Genomic DNA, 17,759 nt, shown 5'->3' with positions numbered 1-17,759 from the left:
CCTCAATGGGGAAAAACTGACAGCTTTCCCCTAAGGGCAGGAACAAGACAGGGATGCTTGCACTCTCTCTCTCAAAAATAAATAAACATTAAAAAAAAAGTTTGTACCATTAGGTGATTACTAATACCCCTTTACTTTTAAATTCTGTAATTTAAGACATTAAAAGATAGTATGTAGCATTTCCTAGTTTCTTGTTCTTTTAAGTATTTTCTACTTTTGTCTAGGTATTTTCTAAGTGTGCCCTGCTTCACTCCATACCCTCCAAAATTAAAATTAAAATAATATCTACATGTGTAGTAGAAAATTAACTTTACCCAAAGAAAGATTGAGTCTTTATGTCTGACTACTGGAAGGTAATTTCTAGGATCCTGGAATGTTCTGCTCTTTGTCTGAGAGCTCTGGCCATAAGACAGTCTAAAAGCATGATTTATTAGGGGACTTTGGTCTATGCAAGATAAAGTCCAACCACTGGAAGAAGTGGAGACTGAAGATATAAGCTTGACCTCCAAGAGGAACCAGAAACTAAAGTGCAGCTATGTAGACAATATGTGATTGAGCCCCAATAAAAATTCTGGCTGTCAAAAGACTCAGGCAGACTTCCTTGGTTGATATTACTCTGCGTATTTTCACACACTGTGGCCAGAAGGAGTTAATGTCATTCATGACTCCACAGAGAGAAGGAAGCTGTATGTTTAGACCCCTCCCAAACTTTGTCCTATGCATCTCTTCCTTTGGCTGATTTTCTGTATCTTTTCTTTGTAATAAATGAATTTTCTTTGCAACCATGAATAAAATAGATTTTAGTGAGTTCTTTGGGTCTTTTAAGCAAATTATCAAAACTTAGGATAGTTTTGAAAAACAAATTGCATTTGATATCAGAAATCAAACGTCATGCAGACTCTGCAGTTTGATTAATTTTGGATCCTGTGATAGTATATTGCTCTGCTCTGTATCTACATCCTTGTTAAATTAATTTACTACTAAATAAAAAGAAATGGGAGGGGCACCTGGGTGGCTTAGTCAGTTAAGCGTCAGACTTCAGTTCAGGTCATGATCTCGTGGTTCATGAGTTCAAGCCCCACGTCAGGCTTTGTGCTGACAGCTCAGAGCCTGGAGCCTGACTGGATTCTGTGTCCCTCTCTCTTTCTGCCCCTCCCCCCACTCATTCTCTCTCTCTCTCTCTCTCTCGAAAATAAATAAAACATTTTAAAAAATAAAAAAAAAGAAATAGAAAAAAGATACAGTATTTTAATCTATCAGAATTAAAAGCCAGGTATTCCTAAAGTATTGTATCTTATGTTATTAAAAATTTCCTTCCATATTACTTATTTCTGTAAATCTAGATAAGATATTGTACGGGCTTCATGATTAGCAATCAGGTGGGGTTTTTTTCCTATCACTTTTGAAGTTAATTAATTGGCTTGAAAGCTGCTTTCAATATGATAAAAGTGAAAAACAAGGTGGGAAATGAATACTATCACTCACCAACCGATGTATAATTGTTACTTTTTAAGAACATCATCTTGCTTTTATATACAGAAGTATGAGTAAAAAACTTTGAAAAAGATGTGATCTAATAGATAAATCATAATGATTCTACATTCTAATTACTTATCAAGAACACATTCTAATTTATGAATTCAAAAAAAAAAATCTGTTACTCTAGATGCTAAGTAAATAATCAATGCCTCTATAAACACTGTGATAAACTTAACAGTTGACCTTTCCAGGTTGGAATTCTTAATAGGATGTAGAATTCTCTGTGTTTTAGTTCAGACCAACAGGCTGCAGTGTAAACTTTTATGAATAAGAACATTTGAAGTTCTTCTCACAGAATGGAAAGAAAACTATGAGTGTTGACTCTGGCAGCTAATAGCATATGCTTACCCACTGATCCTTCAGTGAAGAGATGGACAGAATCACAACTGAACATGCTGTATAATCAAAACCAACCCAATGTTCTTCATAGCTCTCTACATTTAGAACCCTTCGCCAGAAGGATCATTTTCTAGAGAATGAACAAAGTAATTGCTGTCTAGGTTTCAAGCTGCATAATGGCTCTCTTCACAAATGACAACCTACACTTCTTTAAAATAAGAAACTACAAGGAAAAACACAACATAAATTTAGTGTCTCAGAAGATTAAGCGAAAAAGGCAATCATTTAATTATTACCTGTTGTTAAGCGAAAAGATAATACCTTTTACTCTACCAAATGACTCAGGCAGGTAAGAGCACATTGTGAGATCTCATCACTGGGGTAATTGATGTATGCCACAAGAACCAATACAGCACAAAACTGCAAAAATCCTTTGAGTCATATGTTGTCAGAGGCTAAGGTTCAACAAAAAACCAAGTTCATCTTAAGTTTTCAACAAAATATATCCTGTGAAGATCTAATAAACAAACAAAAGATGTCCTCAAATGGCTCTGAATGTTAAAAAATGGAAATGGTTAGAGACATTATCGTCAACTGGCTGAAGCAGGCGCCTGATTTACTCCAAGACTAGGTCAGATAAGGTGATGCTTCCTTTGAGGAGCAGTGTTACTATGCACCCTACTGCTGTCATTTAAACAATCTTCAGTCAGTGACTTTCCCTGGAGTATGCTATGAAGGGTTCAAAAGGGGATTCAGGCTTCGTGTGGTCCCCTCCCACAGATTTAGTTGTTTGTGTAAAATAATTGCCTTGCCAAAGACCTCCCTCCCAAAGATTCTGATTTCCATTTATAAACAGGTTATTCAATTTTTTCAAGAATAAAATATTCATAATATTAGGAAAAATATTTTTAATCAAAGCAGTACATAGTTCAAGTAAAAATAAGCATTTAAAATTATACCTACTACCATGCACTATAACCATTAATTAGCAATAATGATGTCTTATCTCACTACTATAAAAATATTCCAAAGAGTAGAATATTGAAAAGTTGTTAGAAAAATAATTATGGAAGCAGAAAAATGTTGAATGAATAAATTAATTCAACACTTAATCTCCACATGTATAATTAATTTATGGTTATATTATAAACAGGAATCAGACATTACTTGAATAGTCATTTACTTCAGGCTAGATGAAAGCTACAGGAAGCATAGAAAAAGGAGCACATGTCTTAGTCTATAGTTCATCATTCTCAAAGAATATAGATGCTGATAAAAAGAATTTGAACACTTGTATCTTTAAATTACATGGTGTACACATCTAATAATTTAATCAAAAAATAAATATATCATCTATAAAAGAGTTTTATTTAAATGTATTGTAATTTTGCAGCTCTGTTGAATATCACTCTCATACCTTTAGATCTTACAGAAGAAATAACTCGTATGGTAATATTAACATATATAATAGAAAAGTTCACTTAACTATATCAGAACTAAATATGTAGATACTACAAAAATATAGCTTTACCAAGAATGGAGGTGATTCCACCAAATTAACCCCTCACTTAATTAGTAAACTTTCATTTTCAGCCCCTTTTTAATGAAACATGATTCAACTAAACTAACATTTACTTGTTCTATTGGGACTCCAGGAAAAAGTAAAAATCATCAACTTTGTTCTCAATAAGTTTTCAGTGCAGTTATGAAAACCAGAATATATGAAGAACTATGGAGTAACTCCAGTTATGATCATTAGAAGTATACAAAACAGAGTCATAATATTTAATAATGCTTTGGCATATCATGGACCTCAGGATAAAGCAAACATTGTATTCCTAGAAAATAGCAGAGTATCTCACAAGTGTAGTGAAATGTGTTAGGGAATATTGTTGTCTCTTCATTCATTCATTCATTCATTTATTCATTTATTCAATAGTACATTTATTGTGCATCTATTTTGAGCCAGATACTCTTCCAAGAACTAAATATACAGCAGTAAATTAAAAAATGAAAATAAAGTTTTACACTTATGGAAGTTTCATTCCAGACAAGATACAAGTTTTCTCTCTTTTCTTGTATCTAAGTCTTCAACATCTCCCTCTACCACCGCTTCTCTGAATTTGGCAAATAACCCAGTCTGGACTCATCAGAGTACCAGATACTTCTAGCAACATAAATTTGGTCAGCATGAAGCACATGATCCAAGTATAAAGTAAGAATTTTTCCCTGGAATTGACATTTCTGTTCAATTTAGTTGAAGTTTCTGTCAATTCAGTTTGAGAAATTCTAAATTCTGGCAAACAAAATATACCATAAATTATTATTAAGTGGATAAATTCATTATCCTAAGAAAATTTAAGGTAAAGATAAATCACCATAGTTTGTAGCTCAGAGAAAAGCATAGAAAGAATAAGTCATAAATAAACTTTTAAAAATATAACATTTAATTTAGTAAATCAATCATTTCCTACCAAAGAAACAACAGAACTCTAATAATCAAAGAATTGTTACATAGGACTTATTCCTCAAGGTAAGTAGGAAAAAAGGGATTGATTATAATTTTTAGTAAATTATAAGAAGGAGTAAATGGTGAAGGGCTGTACATTAACTTCCATGGTCCACATTGTTCTCAGTAACTCTTGGGCAAAGGTAAAAAGTATTGTATGCTGTTTCATACGCTACTGTTTTTGTTTTTGTTTTTGTTTTTGTTTTTGTTTTTTTTGATTTGGGAATTAAAATTAAAATTGTACACTCCATAAGGACACAAATCTATCTTACATAAACTGCTAAAAATATTTCTTTTTCATAGCTGTCATTTGGGAAGTAAATTACTACAAATAGGATATTCTCAGAGGGTATGAAGTAATCTTTTTATTTTTTTTTAAGTTCATTTATTTATTTGGAGAGAAAGAGAGTGGCATGCACAGGAGGGCAAGGGGCAAATAAAGAGAGAGAGATAGAGAATCTCAAGCAGGCTCCATGCTGCCAGCCCAGAGCCCAATGTGAGGCTCAAACTCATAACCCTGAGATCATGACCTGAGCCAAAAGCAAGAGTCCGATGCTTAAATGACAGAGCCATCCAGGCACCCCTCAAGTGATCTTTTTAAAACATCAAATTTACTAACAGTACTAATTAAGATGTAAATTGTAGGCCTTAGTTAACCTATATAATAAGCTAAAACCTTCACAGTCATAGTAATTCAAATTCATGTTAAGCTCTTTCTATATATTATGTCACATAACTTTTAAAAATCATTATTTTTAATGCTATAGATATCGTTATCTTTAGTAAAAGTGTCCCATTAGTGTATCTTGTGTCTGTTCACGGGGAGTCAAAGTAGACATAAGAAAGGCATGTAAGTCACCATGCTCCCTTTCTAGAACCACTATTTATAGATGTTATTTACTTCTATAACAGAGATACATTGGGCATGTTTTTTGGTGAATTATTGAATACCTGAAGATTAAAATCAGCATTCAGCCAGAGTCAATGTTTCAAAGACAAAAATCATCATCACAGAATGAACTTATAGAATATAAGAATAAATATGAAATTAAATCAAGTAATTTAATTTTTATTAGAAATTTATTATTAAAATATAATAGTCAAATTTTAAAAGTTTGACATCATTGTGTAACAACAGACTGGTCCTGTGGTCACTAACTTGGACATTTGCCACACTAAATAGAAACTCACTTCAGCTGAGGTCAGTAAGGAGTACCTTGTTGGGCTGGTTCCACCAAAAAGTATGTGTGTTTGTATATTAGCTTTATAAAATGATGCCAACGTTAACAAGCTATTAAGTGTTTCTTCCTCTCTAACATTAACTGATTAATGTAAAGAGTTATATACTCTACTCTGTAAGTCCTAGAGTAAAGATTTTGGTTAATGGTGATGAAGCCGTTTCAGGATGCAATCACACAAACTAAAGTTTTATAAGAGATAGCTTTTTCAGTATTTTTAGATGCAGACTTAAAACTGATTTTTTAAAAACTTATAGTTACTAATAACTAGTATTTTTTAGGAGCTTTCTTGTGAGAAAGTATCTGGGGCCAATTTTGTATTCTTCTAATTCATCTTCAAGATATAAAGAATTCCCAAGTAAGATATCTGTTTTGAAAATCCTATGGCCAAGACAGAATTAAATAATTAACAATTAAATATGTCTTAAAAATTATTTTATTAGTGGGAACAGTGGATGTACCAAATAATTCTAGAAAAAATTAGAATTTTAAATGATGTTCTAGAGAACATCAGTACAGCTGAAAATCCTTTTCACTCTGGTTATTGTCATTGATGAACAGGAATGGGCTACTGTGGTCACAGTTCTGTCAGATGACCAACTCACAGTGGCCATCAACAGCAGAGAAAACTGGAGAAAATTAGTATTGCTAGTCTAGATTCTGCATCTAGGAACTTAGAATTTTGAGTTGAGAGGCAGAAAGAGACTTTGTTGGGTTGGGCCTTGTTAAAACGTTAGTTGTAAAAGTAAGTCCCACCATCTCTGCTGCTATGGTTTTTGGAGCTATCCTGGTTTGAACCTTTCCTAAGAGTTGAGTCCTCTTGAGCCAGGGGTCATTCTTTTGAAATTTAGTCCTAAAACATTTAAGGTTTAATTAATTTTGTTTTGTTTCCAAGTTACAGCCCCTGCATTTTGTACAATTCTCCCCATACCGCTTCCCATTGATGGTGTGCCCTTCATAACTCCTGTTCAGGTGACTTTGGCAAGGGATGGCTCTTGGCTCCCCTAGGGATCATGTCCTGATCCGAGCTTGAATGCTTTAGTGGCCCGGGGTGGACCACCTGCAAGTTTTAGCCTCGCTGGTCTCAAGGTAGAGTAATTAGCCCAAGAAATACTATATTAATTTTTCCGGATATGCCACAAAAGAATCCATGACAGAAACAAGCCTACGAAATAGAAAAATATTTACAACCCAATAACTACATGAAATCTAAGTGTCAGGTTGTTATCCAAGAACTGTATAAGTCTTGTGCTCAATACCTCAAGGAAATTCCTCTTGTATTGCCAAATTCAATATTGTAAATATTCATTCTTTCAAAATGAACACATAAATTAATATAATCCAATAAAAAGGCCAACATACACTTCACTGTTCTTGTTCCGTTTTATGTTTTTCAAAACTTAAAATAAACCTAAAGCTAATTTAGAAAATCAACATATAAAATATCAAAAAAATTAAATTGCATGTGTGATGATGAAAAACTCTTGCAATAACATAGTAAAATATATTATAAAATTACAGTAATTAATGCAATTTAAACACTGGTACAGATAGATAAATCAATGGAGTAGAATAGATGGTAGAGAATAGGACCTTAGTGCATATGGCAATTAAGTATATGAAGTTGGTCTATATAATTCAGAATATTTAGGGTTACAAGTAAAAGAAACACAATTCAAACTGATTTAGGTAAAAGGGGAACTTAACTGACTAATAGAATCATACCATAGAAATGCAAACTTTATAGCTGAGTCAATGGAAATCAGGGATTCTTCTTTCTTTCTATGAAAGTCCCTAGTGATTGTCACAGTGCCTGGCACGGAGAAGACAGGCAATTAATATTTGTTGACTGAATGAACAAATTAAGAAGCCTGGGATTCAATGTCAAGAATTTGTATGGGTTATGCAGTGGTAGATGAAGTAAAAATTTGATTCTCAGTCTCAGTCATGAGGATAGAAGTAAAATTGTGTCCAAGAATTTTAATGCCTCAGAGAAAACACAAAACTGGGACCAGAGAAGAGAAAATACTAGAAAAGCCCTAGGTCACAGAATTTAGGGGTCAGGAATGAGGGGAAGAATGAAGTCTAAAGATGCATAGGTTCAAAACTAGTTTACTAAGTGGCAGGATCAATGTACAATTTGGATAGAAAATCACATCTATAAAAGCAAATAAAAAATACTTACAAAAATAACTTAAAAATCAAATGCATGCTACCCAGAGAGGAAATAGCTCATGTTCTCAATTAAACTTAAGTTTTAAGTTCCATATTCCAGAGAACTTGCTAAGAAATCAACAGCAACAAAATCAGGTTGGCAATGCCATCATCCCCATTTTACATGTGAGGAACTAAAATTCAGAGAGGTAAGCAAGTTGATCAAGATCACATAGTTAATGTGGTAGAGCCGAGATCCAAGCCCTAGATCTCTGACTCCAGAGCCCACACAGATAAACTCTACACTGAACCTAACGTGTATGAATATATTTGAAATGAGAACTAAACACATAAGAAAAATAAATTTATTTTAATGCATATGTTACTTGTATATGTATTTGTGTGCATTTCACCCCACAACACTAAGGTTTACCAACTTTCATATTCTATTACTGCTTTAAGTCATGTTTAGTCTGCTTTGTCCTTCTACCCACCTGGTTGGCAAGAAATTCAATTTTTGTCCTTTTGGGTTCTCCTCAAAAGCTCCATGGATTCACATAAAATTTCTAGCTTTCTATGGTGACAGAAAACCAGGGAAAGTACCCAAACCATAATTCCATGAATGTTACCATCTTTACTATTGTTATTTTGGCTGCATTGTTGCTAGTTCAGAATCTGAAAACTGTTATCTATCTGGTGGGCCCTGAGGCTTCAGACTGCCAGAGTTGGCTCTTAAACTCTTGTCCATTCATCTCAAGCTCAGCCTTAGAAACTTTTTCTACTCTCTTAAGATTTTAGTATTCACACATGTAAGATCAGTCTGCATGAAATGTCCAGCTTCCCTACCAACAAAGCAAATGGCCCTTACATTTCTTTGAAATCTTAGACTGCTATCTTGAAATGTTTCTCTTCATGTCTGTAGTTGAGCAGTACCCTTTATAGTCTTGACTTAGGTTCAGGCTACTCCTCAGAATCTTCAATTCTGTACTATAGCCCAGGCTACCCCAAAATGGTGGAAAAAGGGGTTGTCCAGATATCAAAGTATTGGGACCACAAGGGGTCTGTGGAAGCACACATACAGGTGGCTTAATAGAAGACAAAGCAACATTGAGTCTTTAGTCACATATTTTTAAGTCCCATGTGTCCTAGCTGGCAGAGTACGAATTCAGGTTACTAAAATCATCTCTTATATCTGATTCTCTTCTGGAATGAACCACCACTCCCCACTCCTTCCCTTCTCCAATGAACTTTCAAAATTGAAAACAGTTTTAGGGAGGAGTTCAATTTCCACCAGATGGAGCTCACAGTGGACAGTTTTCTCAGAGTAGCCTCTCCTTATGCCTGTTCATGCTGGGCCTGAGCCACACTTCCTGGAACCATGCCTCATCTGCCCAAGGCCAAGTCTCCAAGGTGTCTGGCCTCAGAATCAATGTTGAAACCTTTAACCAGCCCTCTGGTTGATATTTAAAAAGCTGATCTTTTTGTAAACTTGTTCTAAGCTTGTTCAAAACTACTCAGACATTCGGCCACAGCACTGAACAATTTTGAGAATCAAATGGTCTCCAACTGTGAGGTTCTAATCCCATTTTATCATTGTTAGTGTTCTATGACCTCAGATAATTTCCATTCCTCTAGCAGCTCTATATTCCATTCAAATATCTTCTCAATCAACCCAAAAGTTTTATCCCCTTCAAATATTCTCAGTTTGGGACTATTTATAATTTTCTTCATTGGAAGAATAGTGTTCCCAACTTCTAGTCAAAACATTTCAGCCTATGTATAAATGATATTCAAGTTTGGGGTTATATAGAAATTCCAGCACAATATGACAGAGGTCTCCAATGTATTTCATTCTAGCTTCAGCAGAAATACAGTGTTCACTATGATCCATTATACAAATGTATATGTATTTTTAGGTATATAAAAATACAATTAATGAAAATAAATAATGCAGACTCTTATGATATGTGATGAAACCAAATATTTCTGTTTTATTCTATCATACTTCATTTAATGTTCTAGAAAATGTTTATTTGATTCTCCAATTTGATTTAATGATTCACTAACAGGTCTCAAAAGGCAATTTGAAAAACACTCCTGTAGGATCCTGGGGACATTGGCTAGTTTGTGTTCCTCTCTCAAATGGAAATGGGTAAGTTATTTTGAAATTCATAGTACGGGATAGGGGACTTAAATTTTATCTTCTATACTCTTTATATCTCAGTAGTCTCTTAGGGATCACAAAGAAATTCATTGGAAAAGGCTTATTTTTCTCCCCTTACTGAACATTCTGCCAATTACTATATATCTGCTCACAGTTCTTAAAATTAGCTCCCTTCACACTTAATCTCATATCAGATTTCGTATTCACCAAATCCACAGAGTTTTATGAGTGCCTACCAGACATTAATTCTCCAGTATGGTAGTAACCATTATCTCAAAATTAACTCTCCCCAATTCTAAGTACTACGATTAGTCTTCCTTATAAATATATGTTGCACAAAGCTTTCTAATAATCTCCAATTTATTCCACACATAACTGGTATTAATTTTACCCCATAATATTCAATTCTAAGAAATTTCATAGTGACTCATACTTTTGAGTTAAATATCCTCCAAGGCTCTACATAACTTGCTGGCCATAAATCCAATTCAGTCAATATTGGGATTCTTTCCCATGAAATGTAAAAGTAATCCTTAGTTTATATGATGTCTGAAAAACAGTCCATTATTTCCACCTTACCATTGCTCCTTTAGCTTCACATTGCTACAATTAAGCAGTGAGGCTGACTGCTCCAGAGACAGTGGTACTCTTTGAGTTTAAACCAAACTCAGAGATTCACATCCACTAATCTCCATCTGGCAGCACACATCAATCTCCAACCTCATCCCCAATGTGGAATACTATTATGTCACCTGGACAAGGGTTTCAGTAACATGCAGAAATGCCAATGCGCCTTTTGCAAATCTCAGGTAACTTCATACTTTTGGACTAGCCATATCTTCCGCTCCCACTGAAAACTCACTTTTATTGCCTCCTTCACTGGAATAATTCAGCCTAAAAAAATATGTTGTGCATTTCCCTCTCAAATGTGTTACTGTGGAAACTTGGACCTTTAAAAACATAATGAGAATTTCTGACTTTTAGGGAATGGAGTGAATATGGAAAGGAAAGGTGCTTTATTATTTTATTGTAAGTATCCACAACAGCAAAGAAATGTAAGATAGCAGGTGTGTGTGTGTGTGTGTGTGTGTACACATACATGAGTGACAGAGAGAGAGAGAGAGATGGAGAGATGGAGAGATGGTGAGAAAGGAGGTTCTTGTTACAAATTCATTCTAAGCACTTAAGTCTACCTTCTTTTAAGTACTAGAGGAAGTTTAATAAGACAGCATAGAAAAAAGGTACATAAACTCCTTACAAACACTTCCCCTTGATTCACTAGAATCAAGACGAGACTACAGATTATTTATTACCTTAATTTCTAAAGTTGAATGTCTCAGTAAATAAATACAAGATTGAAAACAATAAAATAGAGCATGTAAATTAATACCAGGAGAATTGTAAAACTATATTTTATATTACCCCAGAGAAGAAAGACTGCCTATATTTTTTGAAGAAGCATGGCAAATAGGATTTAGCTAACTCTGCATCTGTGAGACTTCAAAAGTGGATCTCATCTGAGGACAACCTCAACCATAAAAAGTAATCAATCCTGTGTTCTTAGTATGGCCAGGAAAATCATACACATCCTAGGCAACCAAAAGAATTAATAATAAAAAAAAAACCATGGGACTAGACTTTTAAAAATGGATTTTCACCCCTTCTTGACCCAGAAGAAATAGCACTGCTAATATCATATATAATAGAGAAGATACCAGATAATCAATGTCAGGGATTATCATTGTTTTCCTTCTCATGCACGGCACAGAAATATAGTTGTTCTAGTTTGATTAATTGCATTACTATTCTTATTACTTTGTGCATAATAGTGATGAGAATGAAATGTAGTAATTACATAAAGTTTCTCTTATTTTTTTATTGACTTCTTACTTATTTTTCAGCAAACCAAAAAAATTAAGACTTTTGCTTTGTTTGCCATAGCAATTCCAATGATCTGACTCCATCTACATTTTTTCAGTTGGTTTCTTTCATTTTCTGAGGTTAACTTTGCAGTGGTTTTTCAAGTTTCTGTTTCTACTTAAGAGTGCTTAGTGTTTTTAGGCAGTTCTAAAATTCTTAAAAACATATTTGATTTACCATACATGACCAAATTTTCATCTATGTGAATGTGTACAAACACACACACATAGCATGGACAAAGAAATAAGGAGAAGAAAGAAGAGAAGGAAAGATAAAACTTATCTTAGAGTTCTAATTTGAGTTAAGAGGCCCAATTATTCATATGAGTGCTTTAGTTCACTTTGAGTTTATATTAATTTTGCTAATAACTTTTGCTAAGTTATTTCGCAGTAATAACTTAGCTTAAAATCTTAGTGGCTTACAAAAACAAAGGTTTATTTCTAGCTCTTATTTCTTGTCTTTCACAGTTCACTGTGCTTTGCTTCATATTGTTTTCATTGCAGAACCCACACTGAAAGAATAGCTCTATCTTGCTTTCATGGCAGAGAGTAAGAATAATGTTGGAACCATGAAAATGTTCTTCTAGTTTCCAGCCAATAGTCTTACATATCACATTTACTCATCTTCCACTGGTCAGAGCCTCTTGCATAATCAATGGGCCATGAAACAGCAGTACAATCCTCTCTCAGGGATGGATGTTGCAGGTCACATGGCAATGGGCAATAACGCATTCACACTCTCTCGGTAAACAATTAGAAATAACAAAGCATCTACTATAGAGTCTGTGTCAATATTTCTTCTTGATAGATTCTATTATAATTGTATTCTAGAGTGACTGGGAATGGGCCTAACCTGGAATTGGTTTTATTCATTATAAGCATATTGTTGGGGCCTCCTTGCTCTCTGTCTGGTTACTTCTGACTCAACAAAAGAACATTAGAAAATGAAAGGAAGATTAGATCAATATCCAAAGTTTTAGTTAGAGAACTTGCATTTAAAAACCAGGCTGCTCCTGGTATACGTTTGTCATGAATTGTCAGAACGTACTGAATGAAATCGTCAATATTACCTGCATAGGTGGATTAACACATAGCAGGAGAATAACTCAATCGAATTGTTTTCCTCTCTTCCTACTAGTTTAACAGGGTCTAATGGAGGTACTCCAGGGAACAGACTTTAAACTAAATGGGCCTCTGGACTTGAAAATCTCTGTATGTAAAAAGAGGTGTTGTTGGGTATCCCTCAGATATGTCAGAGAATCACCAGTCATCATCAGTAACATCTATTGCTTGTCACCTGCACCAAACACTAGTTGGGGAAAAAGCAATTTTATCAGCACTGACTTCATTCCAGTCAAGCAGCTAACTGGAAATTAAAAAAATTAAAAAATTAAAAAAAAAAATTCTTACCAATCTATGCTTGAGGAGTGTGGACATTTCTTAGCTTTTAGGGAACAATCAAGGTCAGTGTTCCCTTTTGCTTCTATAAGGGTAAGACCTAAACAGAAGGTAGGAAGAGAGAAGGATGACATTTCCCCCAACGTATGAAGAGAAGCAGTAAGTGTATGAGGATCAGCACTGCTGAGTCAGGCTACAGACTTGAAATGCTCCCAAGCTTTTCTCCTTCTAAACTTGTACTTCTATGAACCATGCCTTCTCAGGTTTTGTACTTCTTTTTTTTTCTTATAATGTTTATTTATTTTTGAGAGAAAGAGAGAGAGAGAGAGAGTGCAAGTGGGGGAAGTTCAGAGAGAGAGAGGGAGACACAGAATCTGAAGGAGGCTTCAGGGTTCGAGCTGTCAACACAGACCCTGACACCGGGCTCAAACTCATGAACCATGCATGAGATCGTGACCTGACCCAAAGTTGGATGCTCAACCAACTGAGCCACCCAGGAACCCCAGGTTTTGTACTTCTTTTCCCCATGGGTTTACAAGGATGATGGCTGTGGTGGATAAAATTAATTTTATTTTCTCCTTACTCTGTCAACATAAAAGCACACAAAAAATAACATGTTATATTACTTTATAGTATTTAGACTAGAATTTTGTCAGAAAAAAAAGATTAAAGTAATGGAGTATCAGACACACTACCTACAACAAAGCTCAAAAACTATTACTTTCTTGCATCTATAACATTTGCTAATATGATAGGTATTAAATCTACCTTAATTAAAATATTACGAGGGCACCTGGGTGACTCAGTTGGTTACATGTCCCACTTCTGCTCGGGTCATGATCTCATGGTTTGTGAGTTGGAGCCTCGCATCAGGTTCTGTGCTGACAGCTCAGAGCCCGGAGCCTGCTTTGGATTCTGTGTCTCCCTCTCTCTCTACCCCTCCCCTGCTTGCGCTCTGTCTCTCTCTCACTCAAAAATAAAATAGACATTAAACATATGTTTTAAATATTATGCTCCCTTTCAACACCATAACTTTTTAGAGCTCTAATTATATGGTATATCTTTAATATGGCTCAATTTTTAGATAAGTCTTAGTTAACATCAAATAGAACATAAAAATAGTCATCAATTTTCTTCTGCTTTATATAAATAGCATTCCAATATCTTCAATTCTGTAAGCTTATTTTAAACAGTAAAATGGCACTTAATAATGTCATCATTTTGATTAAGTACCATATCATACCTTTGGATGAAAAATGTAAAACTTTAAGACTATTGCTGGAAGACTCTACATTATTTAATTTAATATTCATTCATTAACACTGGATAAAATCTAATTTCTCTAGGTTTCATTTTACTACAAAATAACCAAAAAATTGTTGCAGTGATTCCCATATTTTACAGTTCCCTAAGTCGTGAGAAAGTTTACACTGAGATCTCTGGGTAATTCCAAAGAAGGTAATGCCAAGGGAGTAGAAGAAGCATGGCCTAGCAGTTTAAGATTTAGATACTGCTTCTTGCAGAAAGAATACGGAAGAGCATAAGAGAAATGCAGGCCATCTCTATTTTAACAGTGCTGTTTAAGAGCACATTTACCCAAAATATAAAATACATGATGAGCCATAAAGAAAAGTATTCTTAAAATCAAATGTTAATGATCCTTAAAATTACATAATAGATTTGCTTGTTTTGTTTGCATTCTACTTTTCTTCTAAACCACTATTTTTCAATGTTTCCTCAAGAAATTAAACTTTGTCCCATAATAGTACCATCATGGATACCACCACATTGATGTCACTAGATTCATAATTGCCCAACAGGCTTTTATAGATAAAAATGAATAGTTACCAGGACTTCCTCTTTTTTTGCCAAAAAAAAAAAAAAAACCCAAAAACTACATCTAGACATATATTTTCCAAACTATAGAAGATTGAAGATTTGAAAAAAAAATCCTGAAAAAATCCAGGGGTGGGGGTGATATCTTACTTAAAGAGATGCAAAGAAAAGATTTACATCCAACTTCTGAGAAGCCATGTGCCACAGACTGAATGTCTCCCACTGAAAAATTCATATGTTGAAATCCTAACCCCTGATGTGATATAGTATTTGGAGGTGAGGGTCTTTGAGAGGTGATTAGATCATGAGTGCGGAGCACTAATAAATAGGATTAGTGTCCTTATAAAAGAGACCCCATAGAATTCCCTCACCCTTTCCACCATGTTAGGACACAGTAAAGAGATGGCTGTCTGTGAACCAGGAGGTGGGTCATCATCACCAGACACCAAGTCTGTTGGTCCTTTCATCTTGGACTTCCCAGCCTCCAGAACTGTGAGAAAAATAGCTATTGTTTATGAGCCACCCAGTTTATGATATTTTGTTATGGCAGTCTGAAAGGACCTAAACACCATGCAAGCAAGAAGAGAATGGAGTAAAATATTTAAAGTATTGACAGTGAGAAAACAAAGTGAAATTACTCCTCAAAAATGAAGGAAAACTAAAGGCTGTCAGAAAAACAAAAATTGAAGGAATTTGTTGTTAGTAGATCTGCCTCGCAAGAAATATTTAGAAGATGTTTTTTAAAGAGAAGGAAAATGATGTATGTCAGAAACTCAGATCTATATTAAAAGAGTAAGAGCATTAACAAATGTATAAGAAAGGGAGGAAAATTATATCTTATTATAGTTTTAATTTGTATTCCTTTGAATAGAATTAAAGGTAAATATTTCTTTTTCCAAGTTAAAAAAATATATTCACTGGTAGCTTTTTTAACCTTTTAAAATTAATCTTCCTACAGCGAAAAGGTATACATTTTAGCAAATGATGTTGCAGCAATTAGACAACCATGGCCAAAATAAATACACAAGCCTTGATGTAAAACCTTACACTTATAGAAAAATTAACTCAAAATGTATTATAAATTTCATTAAAAGATAAAAGATTATAAAATTTTTAGAAGAAAATAGAGGAAAAAAGTCTAGGCAAAGGGTTCCTAGACATGACAGCAAAAAGCACAATCACTAAAAGAATTAATTTTTTCTACAAAAGACTCTGTCAAGTGTGTGAAAACAATTTCAAAATTGGGTGAAAATATTTGCAAACTGCATATTTAGCAAGACTAACAAATCACAAAGGATTCAATTGGAAAATAGGCAAAAGATATTAACAGACCAAAGAAAATGTACAGATGGCAAAAAGTATGTCCAAAATCATTGAGCATTAAGGAAATACAAATTAAACGATAATGGAATATCACTATGTACCTTTTAAAATGGTTACAATTACAAAATAGTAATAATATCAAATGCTGATAAGGATGCAAGGAAACTAGCATCCTTTATACATTGCTGATGGGGAAATAAAATGGTACAGCCACTCTGAAATATCCTGTGGTAGTTTCTGGTAATACTGTATACACTTACCATATGATCCAACAATTGCACTTCTGCACGTTTATCTCAGAGAAATGAAAACTTAATTTCACATAAAAGCTTGTACATAAATCTTCATAGCAGTTTTAGAGTCAATAACCAAAAACTGAAAAAAAAAATCCTTCAATGGGAAAATGGTTAAAAAAATGTAGTACATTCATGCAGTGGCATACTATTCAGAAATACAAAGAAACAAATGACTTATACATGCAACAATTTGAATGTATCTTAAGGGCACTAAAAAAAATAAATAAATAAGCGGCCAATATCGAAATGTTATATAGTATATTATTCCATTTACATTACATTTTTCAGATGGCAAAATGGAATACCTTGAAAATGATGAACTTTTAGAGAAGACAGATTAATGATTGCCATCACTATCTTCTGGCAATCACTAATGTGTTGTTGCATGTATAACTAGTTTGTTTCTTTGTATTTCTGAATAGTATGCCACTGTATGAATGTACTACAGTTAGGTAGAAGAATGTAAACGTTGGAGAAGCTAGGTATAAGGTACATGGGATTCTCTTTACTATTTTAGCAACTTCCTACGATTCTATAATTATTTCAAATTAAAAGCTTTAAAAATGTAAAATTTAACAAATTAAATTTTCCCAAACATTTATATATTGATGTAAATGTGTTTAATCAAATTCTTACATTGATTTATTTCTCATTTAATACATCAGATTATTTAAAATATTTCAGCCCTGTAAGAATTGGAACTTTCAGTGTCTGTTTAGTATGTAGTCAGGGGAAAAGAGTGTTGTGCCTCACAGTCATGAAATCAAGCCCTGGTCGTGGGGCCCCATGCTGAGCACGGAGCCTGCTTAAGATTCTCTCTCCCTCTGCCCCTTCCCTGCTTGTTCTCTCTCTCAAAACAAAACAAAACACCAACTAAAGCCCTAGGAAAAGAAGATGCATGCCCATTTCCAGGTGCCAATAATATTTATTTCAGCCACTACTTGGCTACAGATTATGTCTTTGTATGGTAAACACACACATTAAATGGACTAATTCCTTTTTCTAGGTACATAGGATAAAGTAAGTTTAATTCAAAGGAAGCAT

This window comes from Panthera onca, chromosome C1 (genome assembly GCF_046562875.1).
Source record: "Panthera onca isolate mPanOnc1 chromosome C1, mPanOnc1 haplotype 2, whole genome shotgun sequence".
Taxonomy (NCBI): domain Eukaryota; kingdom Metazoa; phylum Chordata; class Mammalia; order Carnivora; family Felidae; genus Panthera; species Panthera onca.
This window is presented reverse-complemented; position numbering follows the sequence as displayed.